The following is a 25,410-nucleotide window of genomic DNA, read 5'->3' as shown; positions in this document are numbered from 1 at the left end:
AACGTTAGAAATAAGATATAGTTTTAAGTGGGTTTAATTTAATGTTTCTGTGCCTGTAAGGGTCAAACCTATAGTTAGATTCATGTTGAACAAAGATAATTATATGTGTGGAGTTTGGTAAACTTCCAAATATTGTGCTTAGAGACGGCAATGGTGTGAAAAATAAAAAAAGGCATAAAGCATGTGGGTGCTTCTTAGCAACTTGGGCCTTGTAAGGTGGAGACGCTTTTAAGTTTTAGTTTATCTAATTTGATTGCAGTTGGAGAAAGGTAGTGAGAGAGAAGACAGCTCTCACAGCTCTGCTAGAAGTAGTTGGGTTGGACGACTAGAGTGGAACATCTCTCTCAGCTATTTGAGAAGAAAAACCACATCATAGAGTAATGGTGAAGAAAACAAATGCAGAGATCTGAAGAGCCGCTAGTTAAGGAAACTAGAGACATGAAGGGATGTTTCCAAGAAGTCTCAAGTTAAAGGTAATGGAACAGATAAGTGCTCAGTAAAGACAGACAGAGATGAGAAGAAAGCTGAGACATCAGAATGATATCTGAAGCGATTTTCAGGTTTGTGAGATTTCACTAGTCTGTTGAACGTAAAGTGAAATAAGTATGGAAATCAGTGGCTGGATCTCAGAGTTTGCGTCAAAGCAATTAAGGTAAAGGAAAGATAAACAGGGGTGGTGTAAAATCCTGGACTGGATTAGCTGTTAAAAGTGGAGTGGAGGCTTGGGTTAAAAGAGACATTTGTAAACCCTGGACCCTTACAATGCAAACGCTAAGGGAAAGCATTATTGTGGGAGAAGATTTTAAAGCATATTTTTGGGAGTGGAGTTTGGAAACTCTCCTGTGACAATCATCTAGGGGAATTATGAAGAATTAAAACACAGACACTAAGGTTGAGAGCGGAGTGTGTATATTTGACCACAGCCAATCTGTGTGCTTAAAAGGGACTTTGTGTTAATGAGACCATAGTTTAAGATTTACTTTCTAATCATTAATCTTAAAATCTGTGTGCAATTCTTAAACTAAGGGGAAGTAAAGGAATATATAATCCTATTTTTGCATCCTTAATATATGATTTTTCTTGTTGTTGAAAACAATTAGCGGTCCTGTGACTCTGTTCCTCCATGTTTTAAAAGAAAATAATAAAAGTTATGGGGCTGTATTCTCCGTCTGTGTAATCCTGCGTTTTCGCCGGCAGCATACTCACGCCCGCAGATTTCCCAACGGTGTGGTGGTGGGACAGAGGATCCCACTGCCAGCGGGGGCACGCCACACCAGAAAATGGGTGTGGTAGGATGGAGCACCCGCCCACGGTCTTTTGAGCTAGGGTTGCATTCTGTGATATTCCCGTTGTGATGAATGTAGGAATTTCAGATATATTGTATTATATGTATTTAGTACAGTAAGGGTTAAAAGCTTGGGTTAGTGTGTGTATGACTGCTTCAGTAGTGTTCTTAAAAATCCTGGTTAGCAAGACAGCCAGGCTTGTTGAGAGCCAGAGGTGTAACTAAAGCATCATAAAAGATTTGGGTTGATAGATTTTTGCTTATATTAAGAGACTTCCCTGCTGCGTAGTTAATTACAGATACTGGGCTGAATTCTCCATCGGCGGGATCATCCATTTCGCTTCAGTTTTATGTTTTGCGGCTGGAAGGCAAGCTGAGACGCTCCTGAAGAAAGCCAGAGATTCTGCATTGTTCTGACAGGGTTCAAGGTCGACCTTTTCAAACAGTCTCAAAGGACATCTCTTTGTAGCAAGTATTCCTGAGTGCTAACTGTATTTAAAAGTGGATGAGGATCTGAGATGGTTTTGTTGTTTGAATGAAAGTAAAGATAGCAGTTAAGGGTTATTGTGTCACTGTATTAATTAGCATAGGTAATTGTAAGCTATGTTCTTGTGTGATGCTGAAGATTTGAATACCGCATTAGTAATAAAGTTTGTTTTAATATACCTTGGGCGAAATTCTCCGCCCCCCACGACGGGTGGGAGAATAGCGGGAGGGCCTTCCCGACATTTTTGCCGCCCTCCCGCTATTCTCCCGCCCCCCCGCCGAAGTCCCGACCCGAATCGCTGCCGCCGTTTTTTTACGGCCGGCAGCGATTCTCAGCTGTTAGATGGGCCGAAGTCCCAGCCCTTTCCGCCGTTTTCACGAACGGCAAACACACCTGGGGCGCGATTCTCCCAAAACGGGAGAAATCGTAAAGCTGCCGTAAAACCCGGGCGGGTTTTACGGCGGCGCGCCCCTTCCCGACCGGGGACCGATTCTGGTCCCCGGTCGGGGCTAGCAGCCCGACGCCGTAGGCTCCGGCAAGACGGGCTTAACGAAAATTGTTAAGCCCGCTTGCCGGAGTTAGCGCCGGCTGACGCGTCATATGACGTCAGCCGCGCATGCGCAGTTTGGAAGACTCCAACCCGCGCATGCGCGGGTGACGTCATCGCGTTTTTGCGCGAAACCCGCGCATGCGCGGGCCGGGTTGCCCCTCAGCCGCCCCGCGAATGGATACTGCGGGGCGGCGGAAGGACAAGTAGTGCGCGGGCATCGGGCCCGTTGCCCGCGATCGGTGCCCACCGATCACGGGCCCATGGCACCCTTGGCACGGCCGTGGTACGGCCGTGCCAATCGGTGCCATGGCTATAAATAGCGAGTTTGTGACGCCGTTTTTACGAACGGCAAGACCAGGTGTGTTTGCCGTTCGTAAAAACGGCGGAAAGGGCTGGGACTTCGGCCCATCTAACAGCTGAGAATCGCTGCCGGCCGTAAAAAAACGGCGGCAGCGATTCGGGTCGGGACTTCGGCGGGGGGGGGGGAGAATAGCGGGAGGGCGGCAAAAATGTCGGGAAGGCCCTCCCGCTATTCTCCCACCCATCGTGGGGGGCGGAGAATTTCGCCCCTGGTCTTGCCGTTCGTAAAAACGGCGTCACAAACTCGCTTTTTATAACCATGGCACCGATTGGCACGGCAGTACCACGGCCGTGCCAAGGGTGCCATGGGCCCGCGATCGGTGGGCACCGATCGCGGGCAGCGGGCCCGATGCCCGCGCACTACTTGTCCTTCCGCCGCCCCGCAGTATCCATTCGCGGGGCGGCTGAGGGGCAGCCCGGCCCGCGCATGCGCGGGTTTCGCGCAAAAACGCGATGACGTCACCCGCGCATGCGCGGGTTGGAGTCTTCCAAACTGCGCATGCGCGGCTGACGTCATATGACGCGTCAGCCGGCGCTAACTCCGGTAAGCGGGCTTAACGATTTTCGTTAAGCCCGTCTTGCCGGAGCCTACGGCGTCGGGCTGCTAGCCCCGACGGGGGACCAGAATCGGTCCCCCGTCGGGAAGGGGCGCGCTGCCGTAAAACCCGGGCGGGTTTTACGGCAGCTTTACGATTTCTCCCGTTTTGGGAGAATCTCGCCCCATATCCTTACTTTTTTGTGTAATTACTCCTGGATCGAAGTATCCTTTCCTCACAGTCTTACTAAATTAAAATAAAATATTGGGGTTTCTGTCCCGTATCCTAGCCACCATTGGGGTCTGGTCTGGGGTCATAATACCCGTCCAGTTATAACATCAACTGGGAGCACAACACAACTGCCATCGTTTTGAAATGCTGGTGTACGGAGATTTTAACCAATGTTCTCAGAGCCAATCTAAAGCCACAGGAAGCCATGCATCCCTGCAGCCCACTTGAATGAATTTAAAAAACAGGTGTAAGCAAGCAGCAAGTGTGGGTCCCGGCAGTGGGGAGGGGAGCAAAGTTCAACAGGGATGGTCTATGATGGGGTTGAAGGTAGGAGTGATTTAAACAAATAAAAGACAAAGTTACAAGGCAAAAGCTATGGTAATAGGTAAGCAAGGAAACAATAGATGGGCCTGGAAAAGCTGTAAATGGCATCAAGAGAATCATCACCAGCTATCCGAAAAGTGGGAGCAATGGTTGTGATCCAAAAGAGTTAAATTCTGTATTGAGTCCATGTTATGTTTTAAGGGGTTTCGCTTTTACTCACAGTAGAGACAAAGGATAATCAGGTGTCACACTGTAGGTGGCTTAACCAGTTGTCAGACTTTGTTTACAGAGGTGATGCCTGCTCACAGTCAAAAATGAAAGATGGGAAAATCTCCCAAGTGCCTCTGATGCCACAATTTAATCATGTGACACACTACACAGACAGCATTGCTTACAATACATAACAGCACCCCACCCCCTTTACTCCTGTAGTGTTGACAGTAAATATTAATTTAAATTTTTACTTATGGTGAAGAGTGAATGGAAACCGGGCGGCACAGTAACACAGTGGTTAGCACTGTTGCTTCACAGCATCAGGATCCCGCCTTAGTTTCCCGGGCTTGGGTCACTGTCTGCGTGGAGTTTGCAAGTTCTCCCTGTGTCTGTGTGGGTTTCTTCCGGGTGCTCCAGTTCACTCCCACAAGTCCCGAAAGACGCGCTGTTAGGTAATTTGGACATTCTGAATTCTCCCTCTGTGTATCCGAACCGGCACCGGAATGTGGCGACTAGGGGCTTTTCACAGTAACTTCATTGCAGTGTTAATGTAAGTCTACTTGTGACAATAAAAGATTATTATTATTTAACCAAGTATTATTAATGTACAATTTTTTATATGTACATATAAACACATTGGTATAAGAGTATTCTATGTGAACACTGGCTTCACTTAGGCACAATCCATCGTTCAGGAGTCTTTGTTTTCACACTCTCGATCGTCTGTTCCACACTTGGCTCAAGCACATCAACTAATAAATTTGGTTCTTCTTTAGCTTCTACAAGTGCTGTTGATTCATTGTTGTAGAAGCTGAATTTAATTTAGTCATGATCATAGGTTCAGATATTTCACAATCTTCAGTGTCCCATGTTGACCTTTCAGATAGCAGCTGTACAAATCCTCTTTGCGAAGCGAGGGTTTGATCAGTGTGACTCCTCCAAATTCTCTCACCATCAGTTTGCACTGTGTGACAAATAGGCCCTAGGCGCGATTCTCCGCAAAGGAGAGTCGTGAAGGCTGCCGTGAAACTGGCCGTGTTTCACGGCAGCCTCCGCGCCCCCTCCCAGGACCCGATTCTGCTCCCCGGTCGGGGCTAGCACCGGGGCCCCGTGAACCTCGGCATCGCAGTCTTAGCAAACTTCGCTAAGCCCGCGCGCCAAGGTTAACGGCGGCTGACGCAAACGATGACATCAGCCGCGCATGCGCGGATGACGTCATCACGCATATGCGTGAAACCCACGCATGCGTGGGCCGTTATGCCCCTCAGCCGGCCCGCGGACTGATCCAGCGGGGTGGCGGAGGAACAAAGAGTGCGTGGGGTTCGGACCCGCTGCCCGTGATCGGTGCCCACCGACCACGGGCCCATGCCACCCTTCAATCGGTGGCATGGTTCTCCAGAACGGCACTTTGCGGCCGTTTTCACGAACTGTGATAGCAGGTGTGTTGGTGTTCGTGAAAACGGCCGTAAAGGCCTGGGAAATCGGCCCATCTGATAGGGGAGAATCGCTGCTCGCCGTAAAAAAAACGGGGAGCAGCGATTCGTGTCGTGGGGCGGCCGTGGGGGGGGGGGGGGGGAGAATAGTCGGGAAAAATGTCGGGAAGGCCCTCCCGCTATTCTCCGACCCGTCGTGGGGGGGGGGGGGGGGGCGGAGAATCGCACCCCCTGTCTTTGTGAGTATTGTGCCAGATACCCATCTCTCACTTGAAGAGTAGTTTCTTGTTAAAGCTCTTTCCCCTTCCTTGGGGTGGCACGTTGGCAAAGTAGTTAGCACTGCGCCAGGGACCCGGGTTCAATTCCAGCCTTGGGTCACTGTCTGTGTGGAGTTTTTATATGTTGGATGCCATTGTTTCGAAGGTAGCCCACAAATTCCTTTGAAGTGAACTGAGTCCCGTGATCACTAGCTAGTTGTTCCTGCTGGCAAACCATGCAAATAGTACATCCAGATGTTCGATTGTCTTTTCAGTAGTCATCAAATTCATTATTTTGGCCCATTAAGAATATGCAACCACTAAGACAATAAACTATATCCTTCAATTAGTCCTGTCAAATCAATATGTACTCTTTTTCAAGGTTGCTTTGGCCAATCCCAAGGGTGAAGTGGTTGAAGAGGTGGAGTATTTTGTATCCGAACACAAACTTGATAGTGATCTACTTTATCTTCAAACTGTGAGTCTCATCCCAGCCTCCAGATAAAACTTGCTGCAAATTATTTCATATGTACAACTCCTGGATGTCCTTCATTGAGTTATTCCTTCAATTATCTTGTTGGATATGGCTTAAATTCCAGATTCCTTCTCTATTTATCTAACAATATACTTTTATATATCATGTCCATGGAGTTTCTCATCACCAGGTCTGACCTCATGTGCCTTTGCATTTGAGATGTAGTAATATCCACCTGGGAAGAGCACACATAGTTTACATAGTTTTCTTGTGATTAGCTTTAACCCACATTTATAAACATGATAAAGCATCAGCATTCGCATGTTGCTCCAATCTTCTGTATTTAATCTCATAATTATGCATTCTTAAGATGAGGGACCCGCAGGTCGAGATGGCATTCCTCTGTATGGACCAAAAGCCGATGTCAAAGACCACTGTTAATGAGGTAAAATACTTTCCATACAAGTAGTGGTGAAATCGTCTGACTCCAAATATCATACCCAAGGCTTCCGTTTTCAATTGAGCATAATTCTGTTCAGCGCTTGCCAACGTTCTCAAAGTGAAAGCTATTGATCTTTCATCTCCATTTTGCATTATATGAGTGACAACAGCACCTATCCCATTAGCCGATGCATCACATATACGTTGTAAATTTAACTTGGGGTTGAAATGAACTAGGGTGCCCGTGAGTGTGGCACTGCCAGACTGGCAGGGGCTCTGGCAGGGTGCAAAGCTGGTAGTGTGAATGTTCCCAGGTTCCTGATAGGCACTGCCAGGGGTCGGTCCTGGCAGATCTTCATTTCGAGGTCCAGGACTCAGTTGTTTTCTTCTGACTATTTTACTGGAAAAACACCTTCCTTGCTAACTGGGAAGTTTTCAGGGGTTTTATTCTCCCTCAAAATAGAGACCAAGGATAACAAGGTGGCGCACCATGGGCTGATCCTCTGTTCCTGAGGCTAAGTGCCGATGCTAATGGAGGATCTGTGGCATTGCACAATGGGAAAATAGGTGCAAAATCCTCACCTATTCTGCTATCGGTGAGGGGCTAGCACCGGCGCCACGTGAAACACCCGTGGAACACACGGAAAACTGTTGGAGAATCGGCAGGTTCTGCACCAGTGCAGGGCTGATAATCTGCAGCCGCGCATACGCCTACACCCCCTACAGACGCGCCGGAAAAATGGCGCGGTCGTGCTGGACTGCGTACCCGCGTACCCCGACCTAACAGCCCAACTCCTGTCCATCCCCCCCCCCCCCTTCCCCAGCCCTGCAGAAGCCCCCCGGCCAGTGGCACAGATCTTGGCTGAGTGTGGCAGCGCTGGACACTGTCTGCACATCCTCCTTCGCTCTCCACAGCCGGCACGCCAGGCTCCTGACCGCTGGGACCACACGTGGCCTCAGGAACCTGGCCCATCGGAGGTGGAGCATCCCAGGTTGGATTGGATTGGATTGGATTGGATTTGTTTATTATCACGTGTACCGAGGTACAGTGAAAAGTATTTTTTTGCAAGCAGCTCAACAGATCATTAGAAAAGGGAATTAAACAAAATTCAAGAAAATACATGAGAATACATAATAGGGCAACACAATATATACAATGTAACTACATAAGCATTGGCATCGGTTGAAGCATATAGGGTGTAGTGTTAATGAGGTCAGTAAATAAGAGGGTCATTTAGGAGTCTGGTGACAGTGGGGAAGAAGCTGTTTTTGAGTCTGTTCGTGCGTGTTCTCAGACTTCTGTATCTCCTGCCCGATGGAAGAAGTTGGAAAAGTGAGTAAGCCGGGTGGGAGGTATCCTTGATTATGCTGCCCGCTTTCCCCCGGCAGTGGGAGGTGTAGATGGAATCAATGGATGGGAGGCAGGTTCGTGTGATGGACTGGGCGGTATTCACAACTCTCTGAAGTTCCTTGTGGTCCTGGGCCGAGCAGTTTCCATACCAGGCTGTGATGCAGCCCGATAGGATGCTTTCTATAGTGCATCTGTAAAAGTTGGTAAGGGTTAATGTGGACATGCCGAATTTCCTTAGTTTCCTGAGGAAGTATAGGCGCTGTTGTGCTTTCTTGGTGATAGCGTCGACGTGAGTGGACCAGGATAGATTTTTGGTGATGTGCACCCCTAGGAATTTGAAACTGCTAACCATCTCCACCTCGGCTCCGTTGATGCTGACAGGGGTGTGTACAGTACTTTGTTTCCTGAAGTCGATGACCAGCTCTTTAGTTTTGCTGGCATCTACAGGGAGTAGAGTAGGGGGCTAAGTACGCAGCCTTGCGGGGCACCGGTATTGAGGACTATTGTGGAGGAGGTGTTGGTGTTCATTCTTACTGACTGTGGTCTGTTGGTCAGAAAGTCAAGGATCCAGTTGCAGAGTGGAGACCCAAGTCCTAGGTTTTGGAGCTTTGATATGAGCTTGGCTGGGATTATGGTGTTGAAGGTGGAGCTGTAGTCAATAAATAGGAGTCTGATGTAGGTGTCCTTGTTTTCGAGATGCTCTAGGGCTGAGTGTAGGGCCAGGGAAATGGCGTCTGATGTGGACCGGTTGCGACGGTATGCAAATTGAAGTGGGTCAAGGCGTTCCGGGAGTATGGAGGTGATGCGCTTCATGATCAGCCTCTCGAAGCACTTCATTACAATTGACGTCAGGGCCACCGGGCGGTAGTGTTTGAGGCATGTTGCCTGGTTCTTCTTTGGTACCGGTATGATGGTGGTCTTCTTGAAGCAGGTGGGGACCTCGGAGTGGAGTAGTGATAGGTTAAAGATGTCTGTGAATACCTCTGCCAGCTGGTATGCGCAGGCTCTGAGTGCACGACCAGGGATCCCGTCCGGGCCCATCGCCTTCCGTGGGTTCACTTTCAGGAAGGCCGATCTGACTTCGGAAACTGTGATGGTGGGTATGGGTGAATTATGGGCTGCTGGGGCACTCGACAGCGGATTGTTGGTTACCTGCTCAAACCGAGCAGAGAATGCATTAAGTTCCTCGGGGAGGGGTGCACTGCTGCCAGAGATACTGCTCGGCTTCGCTTTGTAGCCCATTATGTTGTTTAGTCCTTGCCACAACCGCCCAGAGTCTGTCTGTGACTCTAGCTTAGTTTGATATTCTCTCTTGGCATCTCGGATGGCTTTGCGGAGGTCGTACCTGGATTTCTTGTATAGGACAGGGTCGTCTGCCTTGAACGCCTCAGATCTGTCCTTCAGTAGGGAGTCAATCTCGCTGTTGAGCCATGGTTTCCGGTTGGGGAACGTACATACTGCTTTCTTTGGCACGCAGTCGTCCACACATTTGCAGATGAAGTCTGTGACGGTGGTGGCATACTCATTTAAGTTAGTCGCTGAGTTCTTAAATATGGACCAATCCACTGTCTCCAAGCAGTCACGTAAGAGCTCTTCTGTCTCCTCGGACCAGCACTGCACAACCTTCTTAGCTGGATTCTCCCGCTTGAGTTTCTGCTTGTAAGCCGGGAGCAGCGCCGGCCCTAGGGTTGCTGGCGCCCCGGGCAAGCTGAATTTCGGCGCCCTTGGGGGGGGGGGGGGGGGGGGCAGGGGGGGGCGGGCGGGGGGGGTAGGGCGGGGCCGGGGGGGGGGGGGCGGGGCCGAGAGGGGGGCGGGGAGGGGGGCCGAGAGGGGGGGGCCGAGGGGGGCGGGGGGGGGGGCCGAAGGGGGCAGGGTGGGGCCGAGGCGGGGGGGGCCGAGGCGGGCCCGAGGCGGGGGGGGGCCGAGGCGGGCCCGAGGCGGGGGGGGGGGCCGAGGCGGGCCCGAGGCGGGGGGGGGCCGTGCCGGGCCCGAGGCGGGGGGGGGGCCGAGGCGGGCCCGAGGCGGGGGGGGCCGAGGCGGGCCCGAGGCTGGGGGGTGCCGAGGCGGGCCCGAGGTGGGGGGGCCGAGGCGGGCCCGAGGCGGGCCCGAGGCAGGGGGGGGGCCGAGGCGGGCCCGAGGCGGGCCCGAGGCAGGGGGGGGCTGAGGCGGGCCCGAGGCGGGGTGGGGCGGGCCCGAGGCGGGGGGGCGGGCCCGAGGCGGGGGGGGCCGAGGCGGGCCCGAGGCGGGGGGGGGCGGGTCCAAGGGGGGGCGGACGGAGGGTGGGGGCGGAGGAGGCCGCCCTGGGGGAGGGCGGCCACCGCGCATGCGCTGGTTGGCACCGGCCCAACTGCGCATGCGCGGGACCTGAGTCTCTGGCGCCCCCTAGCACATGGCGCCTCGGGCGACTGCCCGAGTTGCCGGTGCCTTGGGCCGGCCCTGGCCGGGAGAAGGAGCACAGTCTTATGGTCTGATTTCCCAAAGTGCGGTCGGGGAATGGAACGGTAGGCGCCCTTGATTTTTGAGTAGCAGTGGTCAAGAATGTTGTCGCCCCAGGTGGGACAGGAGATGTGCTGGTGGAATTTTGGCAGTACACTCTTGAGGTTGGCTTTGTTGAAGTCTCCGGCTACAATGAACAAGGCCTCCGGGTGTTCTGTTTCGTAGTTGTTTATGACTGTGTACAGTTCATCCAGCGCCTCCCTCACTTCTGCCTGGGGTGGGATGTAGACTGCTGTGATAATGGCTGAAGTGAACTCACGTGGAAGATAGTATGGGCGGCACTTTACGGTCAAGTATTCCAGGTCTGGGGAGCAGTAGGTCGCAAGGGTCACCACATCCAAGCACCAGGAGGAGTTGATGAGGAGGCAAACCCTTCCACCCTTCGCTTTGCCTCAAGACGCCGTGCGGTCCGCCCGGTGAATAGAGAAGCCTCCCGACAAGAGGAATGCAAATGTTTGAGGCTTGTCAACTTCTCTCCTTCATGAAAACCAGAACTTCCACCTGGGCTTCAGTCAAGATTTCAAAAATAAAAGCCTGGGTCCTCGTAGACAGAACCCTTCAGATGAACACACAGCCTCAGACTTGGTCATCCAAAAGAAGCTGAGCTCCTTCCCCCAGCCTATGGGAAATGGGACATCCCACTTCGTTAACAGGTAAATAGCCTTGTGACCAGCTAGCATCTGCGTATTCACCAATATGAAGATGCACATTGATGTACATGTTAAAAAAAACACACAGCTGTGTTAGAATTTTAAGTCCTTTCACAAACTACTAATCCACTTTAAAGTTAGAAGCTAAAGATTGCGGGTGCTGCCAAGTCTAACATCTGCAGTACTGCGAAACAGTAATTTAGGGAACATCAATTAGTTTTCATTCACTGTCCCTCTCCCAACCATTCTAAATAAACAGTTGATTGTTGACTGAAATCAGAGACTGACACAATCCATCCAACCACCAGGATCATACCACTGACATTGTGAAAGAGAGTGCATTATAGCACCGCATCCTAATTTTCTAAAATAGGACTTGGGACACACATTAATTTTCTATCCCTCACTGGATCACAACTTGCTCTAGTTATTAAAGCTCTGCAAACTTTCAAATATTGACATTTGTTTCCTCCGAGGTCTTAAGAATTGACATAGATGCTTTTCACATCTAGGGCTGGATTCTCCGTTCTGGAGACTAAGTGCTCCCGCCATCAGAGGTTCCCTATTGGTTTACGCTGGCATGAGGAGCGACGCCCAGGAGTGAGTTCCTCTCCTTTACCATGCTAATTTATGCGTGGGAGAGAACTCGCTGGATTCCGTCAGAAACTGCCCGCTCAAAAGGTGCTTTCATGGAATCTCTACAGTGCAGAAGGGGACCATGTGGTCCATCAAGTCTGGGCCAACACTGTGACAGAGCACCCTACTGGGCCCACCCCCCGCACCCCATCCTCATAGCTCAGTAACACCACCTAACAATTTTGGCACCATGGGGCTATTTTGCATGGCCAATCCACCTAACCTGCACATCTTTTGACTTTGGGAGGAAACCGGAGCACTCAGCGGAAACCCACATAGACACGGGGACAGTGTGCAAACTCCACACAGACAGTCATCCAAGGCCAGAATTGAACCCGGGTCCCTGGCGCTGTGAGGCAGCAGTGCTAACCACGGGGCCACCATGCTGCCCGCTTTCTGCCGTAAAAAAAAAAGAGGAAGTGAAAGCACTTAACTGCTTTTGATGTGGTGAGGAACTGGCAATCATAGCAAGAGTGTTTACAAACATTGTGGTTAGCATCGGAGCAGGGAATTTGAGATGCATCAAGCATGAAGGGAAAGATAGATCAACAACCGACTAAGCACCTGCCTCTGGTGTAATAAAATTGTTAATCACTGGTTATTGCAATGTACTTCTGTGTGAAATTGAATGTAAGATTTGCATTTCAACAGGTGTCAAGGGTTTTGAAGCCCTTTAAAGCGTATTTGGCTTTCGAGGAAGCCTCTGGCGCTTGTAACAGCTGCTGATTTAAACTTTTGTCTGAGGCACCATATGTTAGGGAAGGGCAAATGAAAATGCAGATATTTTTCACTCTATTGCCTGGACAGTTGTTCAGCTTTCAGGCAGGGGTGACTGATGGAGGTCTCGGGAGGGGTTTCTGATGGGGATCTGATGGGGAGTCTCTGTTGGGAGTCTTTGATGCGGTCTCTTTTGGGGTCTCTTTTGGGAATCTCTGTTGAGAGCCTCTCATGGGGGTTTCTGATGGCATCTCTGTTGAGGGTCTTTGTTGGCAGCTCTGATGGGGGTATGATAGGAAAGTTTGATGTGGGGACGTGGCAGGGTTAGAGGGGGGATCGGGTCACCCTCATGCATGCATGCTGGGGTGGGTGGGGGGGGGGGGTGGAGGGTGACCTGCTATCCATGTGGCGTGTGGGAGGATTCCCCTAGTTGTTAATGGTAGGTGACGGCAGGATTTGCATTGTGGAGGTGAGGGGGGCATACCAATGGACTTGGGGGGGGGGGGGCACCTCAGTTATACACTGGACCCCTTGACACACTGCGGGGTCTGCCATATCAGGGTCATGCTTGGACAAACTTGCACCAAATCCTGCCTGGAGGATTTCCCACAGTGGGGTCAGTGCATAATGGGGTGGTGGTGGTGGGGGGGGGGGGGGGGGGGGGGGAGAGTTGTTGGAGACACAAGCTTCAAGTCTGTTAATCAAATCAAAATGGAAGCAAATCACCTATTTGCATCCTCCCGCTGGCACGGGGCGGGTAGCACGTTGAGGGATCGGAGAATTCCAACGGGTTTGGTGTCGGGGACCAAATCCATTTTTCCCTCCACGCCCTCTTCTCCACCTGATCAGGAAAGCTGATACCAGTGTCGGGCAATGGAGAATCCAGCTGCTATTGGCACATGAGGCAAACAACACACGTGCTTATGCCTTTCTGTAGCTGGCTTTTCATGAAACCTCTCCCCAGCCTGTTGATTGTTCCACATGAAAATGAAATGAAATGAAATGAAAAATGCTTATTGTCACGAGTAGGCTTCAAATGAAGTTACTGTGAAAAGCTCCTAGTCGCCACATTCCGGCGCCTGTTTGGGAAGGCTGTTACGGGAATCGAACCGTGCTGCTGAACTGCTTGGTCTGCTTTCAAAGCCAGCAATTTAGCCCTGTGTTAAACACAGCTAAAACACAGCTAAACATCAAGCATGGCTGAGCAGGAGCTTCACTTCCACTCTTGCCACCTGTCCCAGGTGGAAGGATTGGCAGATTGATAGTAAACTGGCTTTGCCACATTATGGACCAACCTCCCATGGCCAATAAGGAGTGGGATTGAGGATCAGGGACGCTATCCACAGCACCTCCCCCTTAAGAAGTAAGGATTAAGTAAAATCTAATACTTTGGTGACAAATTCTGCATACAAGTGATATTCACCATTTTGTACCTGTTAGTGTACCAAATAATTACGCTGGATTGTCTACGTCATATGCCTTGCAATTGTCCCAGGGATAATATACATCAATTGCAAAGTTGGAATCTTTGAGATATACATCCTGAAAACATCAGTTTGGAAGAGAACCTTCTGCTGTATCAGACATATGTTAAACAGAAGCAAAAATACACTTCTGTACCTGATAGAATTATAACCAAGTTATTATGGGGGAATTTAACTTTGATCTAAATAATTAGACCAAGGAGATTATATATAATTTCAAAACAATTTAATAATATTTTTCCACCTAATGTTTATCAAGATTAAAGGTTTTTTTTTAAAAGTAAATTATTTATAGCAAATGAATATGCCACCTATAATCCTGTATAATGTTTTCATTCAGTTGTACAATAGAAAATGCATTTGAACCATACTTTAAAAGAGTGTACTTTGAGAATGGCGCAGAATGATCAGTAATGATTAGGTTAAGTTGAAAAGTTCAATGCCAATGAAAAGAATAAAGAAAATTTCCAGGGGCCAAACAAAAATAATACATGAAAGCTCACCTTCTGTAAATTGTAATGGATTTTGAAAATGTAAAAGTGAAGTGCGTAATATAATCGATAGTTTTATCCTTACATTCCACTCCCACAGTATAGACACACGTCTCAACATCTAGCGACACCTCTTGCCATTCAGCCCCACTGGTCTATACTGGTATTTCTGTTTCACATGAGACTCCTCCCACCCTCTTTTATCTGATCCCATCAGCATATTTGTCTACTCCATTCTCCCTCACATATTTATCTGGTTTCCCTTTAAATGCATCAAAACTATTCACCCCAACTACTCTCTATGGCGGTGAGTTCCACATTCTCACCATACTGCTCAAGAGGTTTCTGCTGAAGTCCTGGTTGGATTTATTAGTGAATAACATCAGACTCTTTCATTATTTTGAAGACAATTAGGTCATCCCTCGGTCTTTCTTTTTCTCTGGAAAAGAGTTCCAGCTTGTCCAGTCCTCCAAAAATAAAATACCGGTTGTAGACTTACTTGGCTCCTCCACCATCATTCCAATCACATGAGCATACGACATCTGTATTCTGGCTACAGGATCCTGGATGGGATTAGAAACTCAGCACATCAAGAATCACTGATGTTAGCTCATCACTAAGTGCTATGCAAGAAGGATTAATGACCACCAAATTCCCTTGAGCCTGTAGTATTGGCATTACGCTTGCAGTTGTGCCACACATTGTTTTGATGTGGATGTTAAAATGGTGCGGTAAAGGTATGAAAATTAGGCAGACGATGAATCCAGTCAGCAAGCAACACTGATTTGATGCCGGCGCCGTCACCTTCGATCACGCCGCTGATGCCCGCTCTTAAACATCTACAGCTGAGCAAGCAATCAACAGCAGGAAGGATCCCCACCAAAGCTACTTCAAGGCATTGGCAACTACTTTCAACTTAATTGCAAATTGATTTACATTGGCTCTGTCTGAGTCGGTTGAAGGATTTTTGGGCGGCGCTCTCTGGCCTCCCTATCACCTGTTTCTCGGCAGCGTGAGGCAGCACGCCATTCGCTGGCAGTGGGATAACTCTGACCCTCCGCGTCAATGAGAATTCCTGTCGAAGCCACCCCTGGCCTCTGCGAAACTCGTGGGTGAGGGTGCGCTACCGGCAGCACCAGATAATCCCTCCTCCAGCAAACGGCCGGAGAATTTTAGCCACTGTGTTTATTAAAGCTGATTTAAGTTGGTGAAGTAAATGGGGCTACACATGATGAAGACCGCTGTTTCTTATTTCAAGAGTCCTGGTCAAACCACTTGCTCCCAGTCATGAGGCTGTCCTAACCATCCACCTTGGCATGCAACATGAAAGAGAGATGCCAGTTTCTAGTTCCAATAGCAACTGCACTATTGTTGAAGACGGAAAATATCAAAGAATCACAGAACTGTTACAGCACTGAAGGAGGTCATTCAGCCCACTGTGTCTATACGGATCTCTGAATTAGCAATTTACCTAATGCCATTCTCCCGCCTTCTCCCTGTAACTCTGACGTTCTTCTTTTTAAGGAAACAATCAAATTCCATTTTAAATGCTTTGATTGAACCAGCCTCCACCAGACTGTCAGACAGTGAATTCCAGAACTTAACCATTAAAGGTTAAAAGGTTTCCCCTCATGTCGCTTTTGCTTCTTTTGCCAATTAGTTTAAATCTGTGCCCTCTCGTTTTTGATCCTTTCATGAATGTGAACAGTTTCGCCCTATCTACTCTATCTAGATCCCTCAAGATTTTGAAAACTTCCATCAAATCCCCTCTCAATCTTCTCCTTGGAAAATAGTCCCAGCTTCTCCAATCCATCATCAGAACTGAAGCTCCTCGGCTGGGATTCTCTGAGCCCGTGCCGGAGAATCGTCAAGGGGGGTGCGAGAATCCTACCACGCCGCTGCGCTGACAGGCCGCCGATTCAAAGACCCCGCAGCGACTCATACGCTCGAAGGGTCAAGTGCCCGCCATGTTCCGTCAAGTCCCGCTGGCATCGTTTACATATGGTCCTACCCGGTGGGACCTCGGTGTTCTGGCTATGGGGGCCGTCCTGGAAGGGGGGGGGGGGGTGGTGGGGGGAGCAGATTCCGGGGGGGATTTCCACGGTGGCCAGACCCGTGATCAGGGGCAAACGATCGGCGGGCGCACTAATTCTGGGAGGGGGGGCCTATGTTCCTCCCCGCCGGGCCCCTGTGGGGCTCCGCCACATTGCCCGGGGGACAGCGCGGAGACAGCCGTGGCACGCATGTACGGATCCCCGACGGCCATGGCATGCATGTGTGGACCCGGGCCGGCCGTGGCACGTGCAAGAGCGGACCTGCGTCGGCCATGTAGGGCCTGCCTTCGGTGCTGGAGCAGCGCACAGCACACCGGCACCGTTCTAGCCTCCGAGGAAGAGGTGAATGCCTAGGCCTGGAGGCCCGTTGACTCCGACGTCGCTCGCGCTGCTTTTGATGCCGGTGTCAGCACTTGGCCAGGATTTCGGAGAATCCCGGCCCTCATCCTTGGAATCATGATCCCTCATCTTTTCTGCATTCTATCCAAAGCCTTGAAATCTTTCCTAAAGTATGGCATCCATCCAGAACTGAACGTGATATTCCAGCTGAGACTGAACCAGTGCCTTACAGAAGTTGAATATAACTTCCTTGCTTTTATACATATTATTTAACCCCTACGATACTATATGCTTTATTAACCACGCTCTCAACCTGTCCTGCCACCTTCAATGACTTATATATAGATACACCGTGGTCCCTCTGCTCTTGCACCCCATTTAGATATGCACCCTTTATTTAATGCTGTCTTTCCATGTTCTTTCTACCAAAATGAATCACTCCACTTGTCTGCACTACTAACCGTCCGCCAGCCCAACAAACACCCTTTAACCACTGCTGTCTGCTTCCTGTCACTCAGCCAATTTTCCATCCTTATTGCTACTTTTCTTCCATGAGCTATAACGTTCCCACAATTCCGTTATGTGACACTGTATCAATTGCCTTTTAGCTGCAACTGCATTGTGTATTGGTGAGATACAGTTTTAGCCTCCTTACACAAGGAAGGGTTTACTTACTGTAATAGTTTGCATGGGGCCTACGGGGTGGGAATGATGATCTTCCCCATGGTCTTTGCGGAGTACACCCCCACCAGGGGTGGGGAATCGCTATTAACATCTGTATAAAGCATTGGCCAGTAAGGCACTGACTTGTGAGGAACCCGGTAGGGATCTACCGGGGTCCGGGGAGTGTATGAATCGTGTTGTAAATTAAACTTTATTTCTTTATTTTACTCGGTGTGGACTCCCTGTGTCCTTATTAAACTTACCTTAGAGGAAGTGCAACAAGGATTAATTAGGCTAAGAACTGGGATAAGTGGGGTTGTACAATGTGAAGACATGGAATAGTTTAGGATTATACACCCTGGAATCAAAAATAAGAAGAAGTGATCTAATTGAGATTCTCACGGGGTTTGAGAGGGGAGATGCTGAAATGGTGGATAGAATCTATTGCTCTTACTGGTGGTGAGCTCGGAGGTGGGAAGAGCGTGTAATTAGACGGGATGGCATTGAACCGGAACACTACCGCCTTCCCGCCTCTACCAGAATTATGTCTTGGGTGAGAAACCCAATGGTTGACCTTCACCCCTGTCACACCACCTCCCCTCCGCACCGCAACTGCTAATTAGTGACCAGTTAAAGGTCTCATCCTGCTGGTATTTATCCAGCTATAGGTGAGCCTGTCGCAATACAACATGCAAGGCAGCTAAAACTGTGCAGTGAGCTCGTCATCTCATTGGGAGGGGTGGGTTGCCCCTCAGTGTGATGATATGTGAACTATCATCTGTGTATATAATATAATAACCAAACTGTAGATAAACATTAGTGCCTGTGTGTATAAATTACATTTCTAGCAACCGACCACAGATGGCGTGGGACAGGAGAACGTTACTGGAACACAGGCACATGTGCAGCAGAAGATGGATAGCAGGATAGAGTCCAGTTGCATATCGAGTAGCTCCTTAGAGTAATTAATGCTAGTTAATCATAATTATTTGTATTTAGCCATAGTATATCCAACTGCACTTATCATTCACATCGTAGAAACCTTTATAGTGTTTAGTTAGTTAATAAATAGTTTTGTTCTTTAACAAAGCCGTATGTCTCATTAATTTAACCTCAAAGACATCTCTAACCGTGAACATAGAGAACATTGCACTCAGTTAAAGACATATAAGTTCTTACCAAAATCAGGAAGGGGGTTGTGGTAAATGTATAAGGCATAATTCACACTGTGTATCACTGTGTCCCTGTGGGCTCCGTCTGTGAGCCGTTGCGCGGCTCTGCCCACAGGGGGAGATGAGGAGCTTGTACAGGGCTCCACCCTTGGCTCCGCACATGGCTCCGCCCATGGCCCCTCCCACTACCGGAAGTATAAAGTGCTGCGGTCTTGTGAGTCTGCCCTCAGTTCTTCTGGTCGCAGGCAGGCTCAGTTGTAAGTCGATTAAAGCCACAGTTTACTTCCTCTCTTGTCTTGAGTGAATTGATGGTCACAGCAATTTAATAGGCTTAAAATACCACCATGGAATCAGCCCTCAAACCTGATCGACTGGAACTCGACTCGCAGGCTGCAGAAGCGAAGGAAATCTTTCTACACTGGCTTCGGTGCTTCAAGGCCTATCTGGCTGCGTCGACTACCTCCGCTACTACTGAAGAGCAAAAACTCAGTCTCCTACATGCACGGGTGAGCCATCGCATCTCTACGCAACTCGATAGTACCAACTCGTACACCGAAGCCCTCGCTATACTTGACCGCCTATAGGTGCGGCCTGTAAATGAAGTTTACGCGCGGCATATTTTCACTACCCGCCGCCAGCGCCCCACAGAGTCGCTAGAGGACTACCTGCATGACCTAAAAGCTCTTGCACGGGAATGTAACTTTCAGGCTGTAACTGCCTCCCAGCATATAGAATTCGCTGTCCGTGATGTGTATGTTACAGGGGTCCGGTCTAACTATGTGCGCCAGCGTCTCCTCGAAAAAGGGGCCCAGAACCTGGAGGACACAGTAACACTAGCAACCTCGCTGGAGGTCGCGTTTCAAAGTTTGAACTCGTTCCCCGCTGACCACGTGACCCCATTGTGGACCCCTGACCAGAGACTGCCTCAGGCCTGCACCGCGCGGCCACCCGCCCACTATGGAGCGCCATCGTGCTATTTCTGCGGTCAGCCCCAACACTCACGGCAGCACTGTCGGGCGCACAACGCGACCTGCAGCAGCTGCGGTCGAAAAGGACATTTTGCTAAGGTATGCCTGTCTAAATCTAAACCCTCAAACTCTCCCGCTATCCAGAGCAATCGCTCCACCAACTCGCAGGCCCGCAGACCCCGCAATGTTGCAGCGTGTCTGCCGACTCCGCCTCCGCCCGACATGTGCGACTCATGGGGGCCGCCATCTTGGCAATCCTCCCCCACACGGCCGGTTATGTGTGAGTCATGGGGGCCTCCATCTTGGGCGCCATCTTCCTCGCCGCCCGCCACGTGCGATCCACGGGGGCGGCCATCTTGGATGCCAACTTCTTCATCACCCGCCACGTGCGATCAACGGGGCCACCATCTTGGCCATTACCCGATGTTCATATCGACGACTACGACCTCAGCGGACAGTCATCACGGGGCCACTCCAGCACTGCTGATCAAACCACTGACTACCCGCAACTCAACGCAGTCACTTTGGACCAGTCGTGGCCAAAGCAACTCAGAAGCTCAATGATGTCCGTTCAGGTCAACGGATACAAGACACCGTGCCTCTTCGACTCCGGGAGCACTGAGAGCTTCGTTCATCCAGACCTGGTAAGACGCTGTTCGCTCCCTATCTTCCCAGCATGGCAAACTATCTCCCTCGCCTCGGGATCGCACTCGGTTCAAATACAAGGGCGCACCGTTGCGACATTAACAATACAGGGCGCCAACTACTCTAACTTCCAGTTGTACGTACTCCCAGACCTCTGCGCCCCCCTCATACTCGGGCTCGATTTTCAATGCAATCTTAGAAGCCTCACACTCAGCTTTGGTGGACCCCTACCCCCTCTCACTATATGCAGCTTAGCAACTCTATAAATCGACCCCGCCTCCACTCTGCGCAAACGGAAAACGGATGAATCTGTCCCCTTTCAGGTGGAGAGTGACGCCTCAGAGGTCGCTCTCGCTGCCACTCTGAAACAGGCAGGGAGACCAGTAGCTTTCTTCTCCCGAACCCTCTCCGCTTCAGAACTTCGACACTCCTCAGTCGAAAAAGAAGCTCAAGCCATTGTGGAAGCCGTACGGCACTGGAGGCACTACCTCGCAGGTAGGAGGTTTACCCTCATCACCGACCAGAGATCGGTTGCCTTCATGTTCGACAACTCGCAACGGGGCAAAATGAAAAACGATAAAGTCTTGAGGTGGAGGATCGAACTCTCCACCTATAATTATGACATCATATATCGGCCGGGGAAGCTCAACGAGCCCCCAGATGCCCTGTCCCGCGGCACATGCGCCAGCGCGCAAGACAACCGATTACAGGCTATCCACAATGACCTCTGCCACCCGGGGGTCACCCGGCTCGCCCACTACATCAAAGCCCGAAATCTGCCTTTCTCCACCGAGGAGGTAAAAGCCATCACCAGGAATTGCCCGATCTGCACGGAGTGCAAACCGTACTTCTATAGACCAGACAAGGCCCACCTGGTAAAGTCTTCCCGGCCCTTTGAACGACTGAGCATCGATTTCAAAGGGCCCCTCCCCTCGATCAATCGTAATGTGTACTTCCTCAACATCATAGACAAATTCTCCCATTTTCCGTTTGCCATCCCGTGCTCCGATATGACCTCCCATACAGTCATCAGAGCCCTGCACAGTGTCTTCACCCTGTTCGGCTTCCCCAGCTATGTCCACAGCGACAGGGGTTCGTCCTTCATGAGCGACGAGCTGCGTCAGTACCTGCTCAACAAGGGCATCGCCTCGAGCAGGACTACCAGCTATAACCCCAGGGGGAACGGGCAGGTGGAGAGGGAGAACGCGACGGTCTGGAAGACCGTCCTACTGACCCTACGGTCCAGGAATCTCCCGACCTCCCACTGACAGGAGGTCCTCCCCGACGCGCTCCATGCAATTAGGTCCCTCCTGTGCACGGCCACTAATCAGACCCCTCACGAGTGATTATTTGTTTTCCCTAGGGGCACTACCACGGGGGCTTCGCTCACATCTTGGTTGAGGACACCGGGCCCGGTTCTCCTCCGGAAGAACATCCGGACACATAAAACGGACCCACTAGTAGAAAGGGTACTACTGCTACACTCGAACCCACACTACGCCTTTATAGAACACCCTGACGGCCGACAGGACACCGTTTCCCTCCGGGACCTGGCGCCTGCAGGATCCACCACCACCACCACCACCGCCGAGGTACCCCTCACACTACATCCCACCCGACCCCCCCATGCCCTGCGCTCCCACGCCTACAGGTTTCCTGCACCCCCCTTCGCCCATCGCACGGTCAGGAACGAAGCTCTGAATGAACCACCCCCGGAGTCCACCCTCAGATTCACACCACCCATCAGCACACAGCCATCCGAAGCGGCTGCAACCCCAGTGCTCCGCCGATCCCAGCGGATGACTTGGCAACCGGACCGGCTCAATCTGTAGACCCATCACCCCCGCCAGACTTGATTTTTTTACAGGGGGTGAATGTGGTGAATGTATAAGGCATAATTCACACTGTGTATCACTGTGTCCCTGTGGGCTCCGTCTGTGAGCCGTTGCGCAGCTCTGCCCACAGGGGGAGATGAGGAGCTTGTACAGGGCTCCACCCTTGGCTCCGCCCATGGCCCCTCCCACTACCAGAAGTATAAAGTGCTGCGGTCTTGTGAGTGTGCCCACTCTGAGAGAGCAGGGAGATACTGATCGACATCCCCAGGTGGTCACGTGCCTTTGCGCCACTAGCAAAATGTTCAGAAAAATACCAGATGGGAAGAGGACCTCAAATGTCCATTTAATGGCCACTTAAAGGCTTCAATTGGTCTCAGAGTAGCAGATAACCCCATCACCTACTCACCACCTATTCTGCTGCTAGTAAATTACCAGCAGGCACAACCTCCCAGCCCCACTTCTAAGCATAGGGGGGCACAAAACTCTGGCTATCGGGTAGCGATTGATGGATCTTTGCATAACAAGGGAACCCAGAGATTAGGGATTGTGTGGGAAGGTGGAGTTAAATGATCAAACATGATCTTATGCAATAGTGGAACAGGATCGAAAGGGGAAATGACCTATTCCTGGCTTCTATGTCTTATGTTCCTATGAGCGTAGATTACTGAAGAAATACTGTTCCTCTATTGGCAGCATGCCTTACAGTTGTCGTTAATCATTGAGCACCAACATATGACTCTGTAAGTTAAGGCCACTTCCTCCCATGGATACTGGAAGCCTCCCTGCTTTACTCATACTTAATAGCAACAGAATCTCCACAATCCACAGTCATAGAATTACTATAGTGCAGGAGGCAGCCATTCGGCCATTGCGTCTGCACTGACCCTCTGAAAGTCCGAGGCCCATATCCCACCCTATCCCCGTAACCCCACCTAACCTTCTGAACACTAAGGGGCAATTAGCATGGCCAATCCACCTAACCTGCACATCCCTAAACTATGGGAGGAAACCGGAGCACCCAGAGGAATCCCACGCAGGCACGGGGAGACCAACTGGTGGAATCGAACCCGGGTCACTGGCGCTGTGAGGCAGCAGTGCCAACCACTGGGTTGTCATTGGGTCACTGTCTGTGCGGAGTCTGCACATTCTCCCCGTGTCTGCGTGGGTTTCCTCCGGGTGCTCCGGTTTCCTCCAACAGTCCAAAGATGTGCAGGTTAGGTGGATTGGCCATGATAAATTGCCCTTAGTGTCCAAAAAGGTTAAGTGAGGGTTACTGGGTTACGGCGATAGGGTAGAGTCGTGGGCTTGAGTAAGTGCTCTTTGTAAGGGTTGGTGCAGACTCGATGGGCCGAATGGCCTCCTTCTGCACTGTAAATTCTATGATTGTATGATAGAACATATTTGGGTTGGGAGGGTGAAACCCATGCAAACACGGGGAGAATATGCAAACTCCACATGGACAATGACCCAGAGCCGGGACCGAACCAGGGACCTCAGCGCCGTGAGACTGCAGTGGTATCCACTGCCCCACCGTGCTGCCCTGTGCTTATCCTTTTTAAAGGAGGCAACCCGCCTCAACTGCCCTCCCATTCCAGACCGTCACCACCCTCTGGGTAAAAACATTTTTCCTCAAATCCCCCTAAACCCCCGGCCCCTCACCTTGAACTTGTATCCCCTCATGACTGACCCTTCAATGAAGGGGAACAGCTGCTCCCTATCCACCTGGCCCATACCCCTCATAATCCTGACACCTGGTGAAGTTCTGACTTGACTATACTCTTAAAAAAAAACCCGAAGGAATGCTTAATCTCTGTGTCTATTTTTGGAACAAGTCTATTATTTTAAAATGACTCAAAAATAACACAGACTCTTGCAAAACTATTCCTACACAAACTAAGATTTCAAACGTGAAGTGATTTTTATCTATAAGTTAAACAGTTTGTTGGCTATTCAGGTTCATCGAATAATGTTATTAAAAGACAACCTATAAAAGGTGAAGAAATAATAGACTCTTTCAAAATCTGCAGGTTGAAATCACCTGCCAGAACTGGCATGTAAGAGGAGATGGATAATCATTTTTTCCTAATAACAGTAATATTTGATCATATCACAAAATGGACTGGAGAAATGTTATGGCTGGAAAATGCCCAGAGCTTAGTAGGTGATGAAAAATTGAGACTTCTTTGCAACCAGAGATTGAACTCCCTCCAAAAGTGACAGACAAGTAGCGTGTATGTGTATGTTAGAATTCCTGTTTACATTGTAATATCATTTACCTGCTTGAGTACCATGTGAAGATGAACTACGATTTTTTTTTTTGGTTTTTATAAATTTAGAGTATCCAATTTGGTTTTTTTCCAATTAAGGTGCAATCTAGCGTGGCCAATTCACCTACTCGTCACATCTTTTTGGGTTGTGGGGGTGAGACCCACGCAGACACGGGGAGAATGTGCAAACTCCAAACGGACAGTGACCTGGGGCCGGGATCAAACCTGGGTCCTCGGCATCATGAGGCAGCAGTGCTAACCACTGCGCCAGCATGCTGTCCTCAAGTACAATCTTTTTGAATCTGTACACAATGTGTCCCTGCAAACTGTGAAGCCGAATGGATATCGAGTTTTTAAAAAAGTATTATCTGAGCAGTTAACAAAAGTTAGCAGTAAATAGGGAAAACAATAAAGTTTAAAAAAAATTAATTCACAGGATGTGGTCATCATTAGAAAGGCCAGAATTTATTGACCATCCCTAATGTCCCTTGAACTGATTGGCTTGCTTGGCCATTTCAGAGTGAACCATATTATTGTGAGTCTGGAGTCAAATGTAGGCCAGATAGGGTAAGGACGGCAGATTGCCTCCCCAAAGTGGACCAGATGGTTTTTTTTTACAACAACTGCCAATGGTTTCAAGGTCACCATTCGACTCTTAATTCCAAATTTTTAGTTGAATTCAAATTCCACCATCTGCCGCGGTGGGATTCAGACCCGGATCCCCAAAGTGATGCCCTGAGTTCCTGGGTCTCTGGAATACTAATCCAGTGACAATATCTCTGTGCCACCACCAGTAGAAATTGATACTCTGAGAAAGTGACCATGGACCTTTCCCTGAACTGCTGCTGTCCTGGTGAAAATGGTGCTCCAGAACTGGTGTTGGGAAGGGAATTTCTAGATTCTGACCCCAAAACAGTGGTGAAAAGGTGATATGTGTCCAACACTGATTATATTAATAATAATCTTTATTAGTGTCACTAGTATTTTTTAAAATATTTTTTATTCTCCTCCTTTTTCACATTTTCTCCCAAATTTACACCCAACAATAAA

Source organism: Scyliorhinus canicula, chromosome 11, assembly GCF_902713615.1.
Source record: "Scyliorhinus canicula chromosome 11, sScyCan1.1, whole genome shotgun sequence".
Classification (NCBI taxonomy): Eukaryota; Metazoa; Chordata; class Chondrichthyes; order Carcharhiniformes; family Scyliorhinidae; genus Scyliorhinus; species Scyliorhinus canicula.
The sequence above is the reverse complement of the archived record's forward strand: the minus strand, read 5'-3'. Positions refer to the sequence as shown.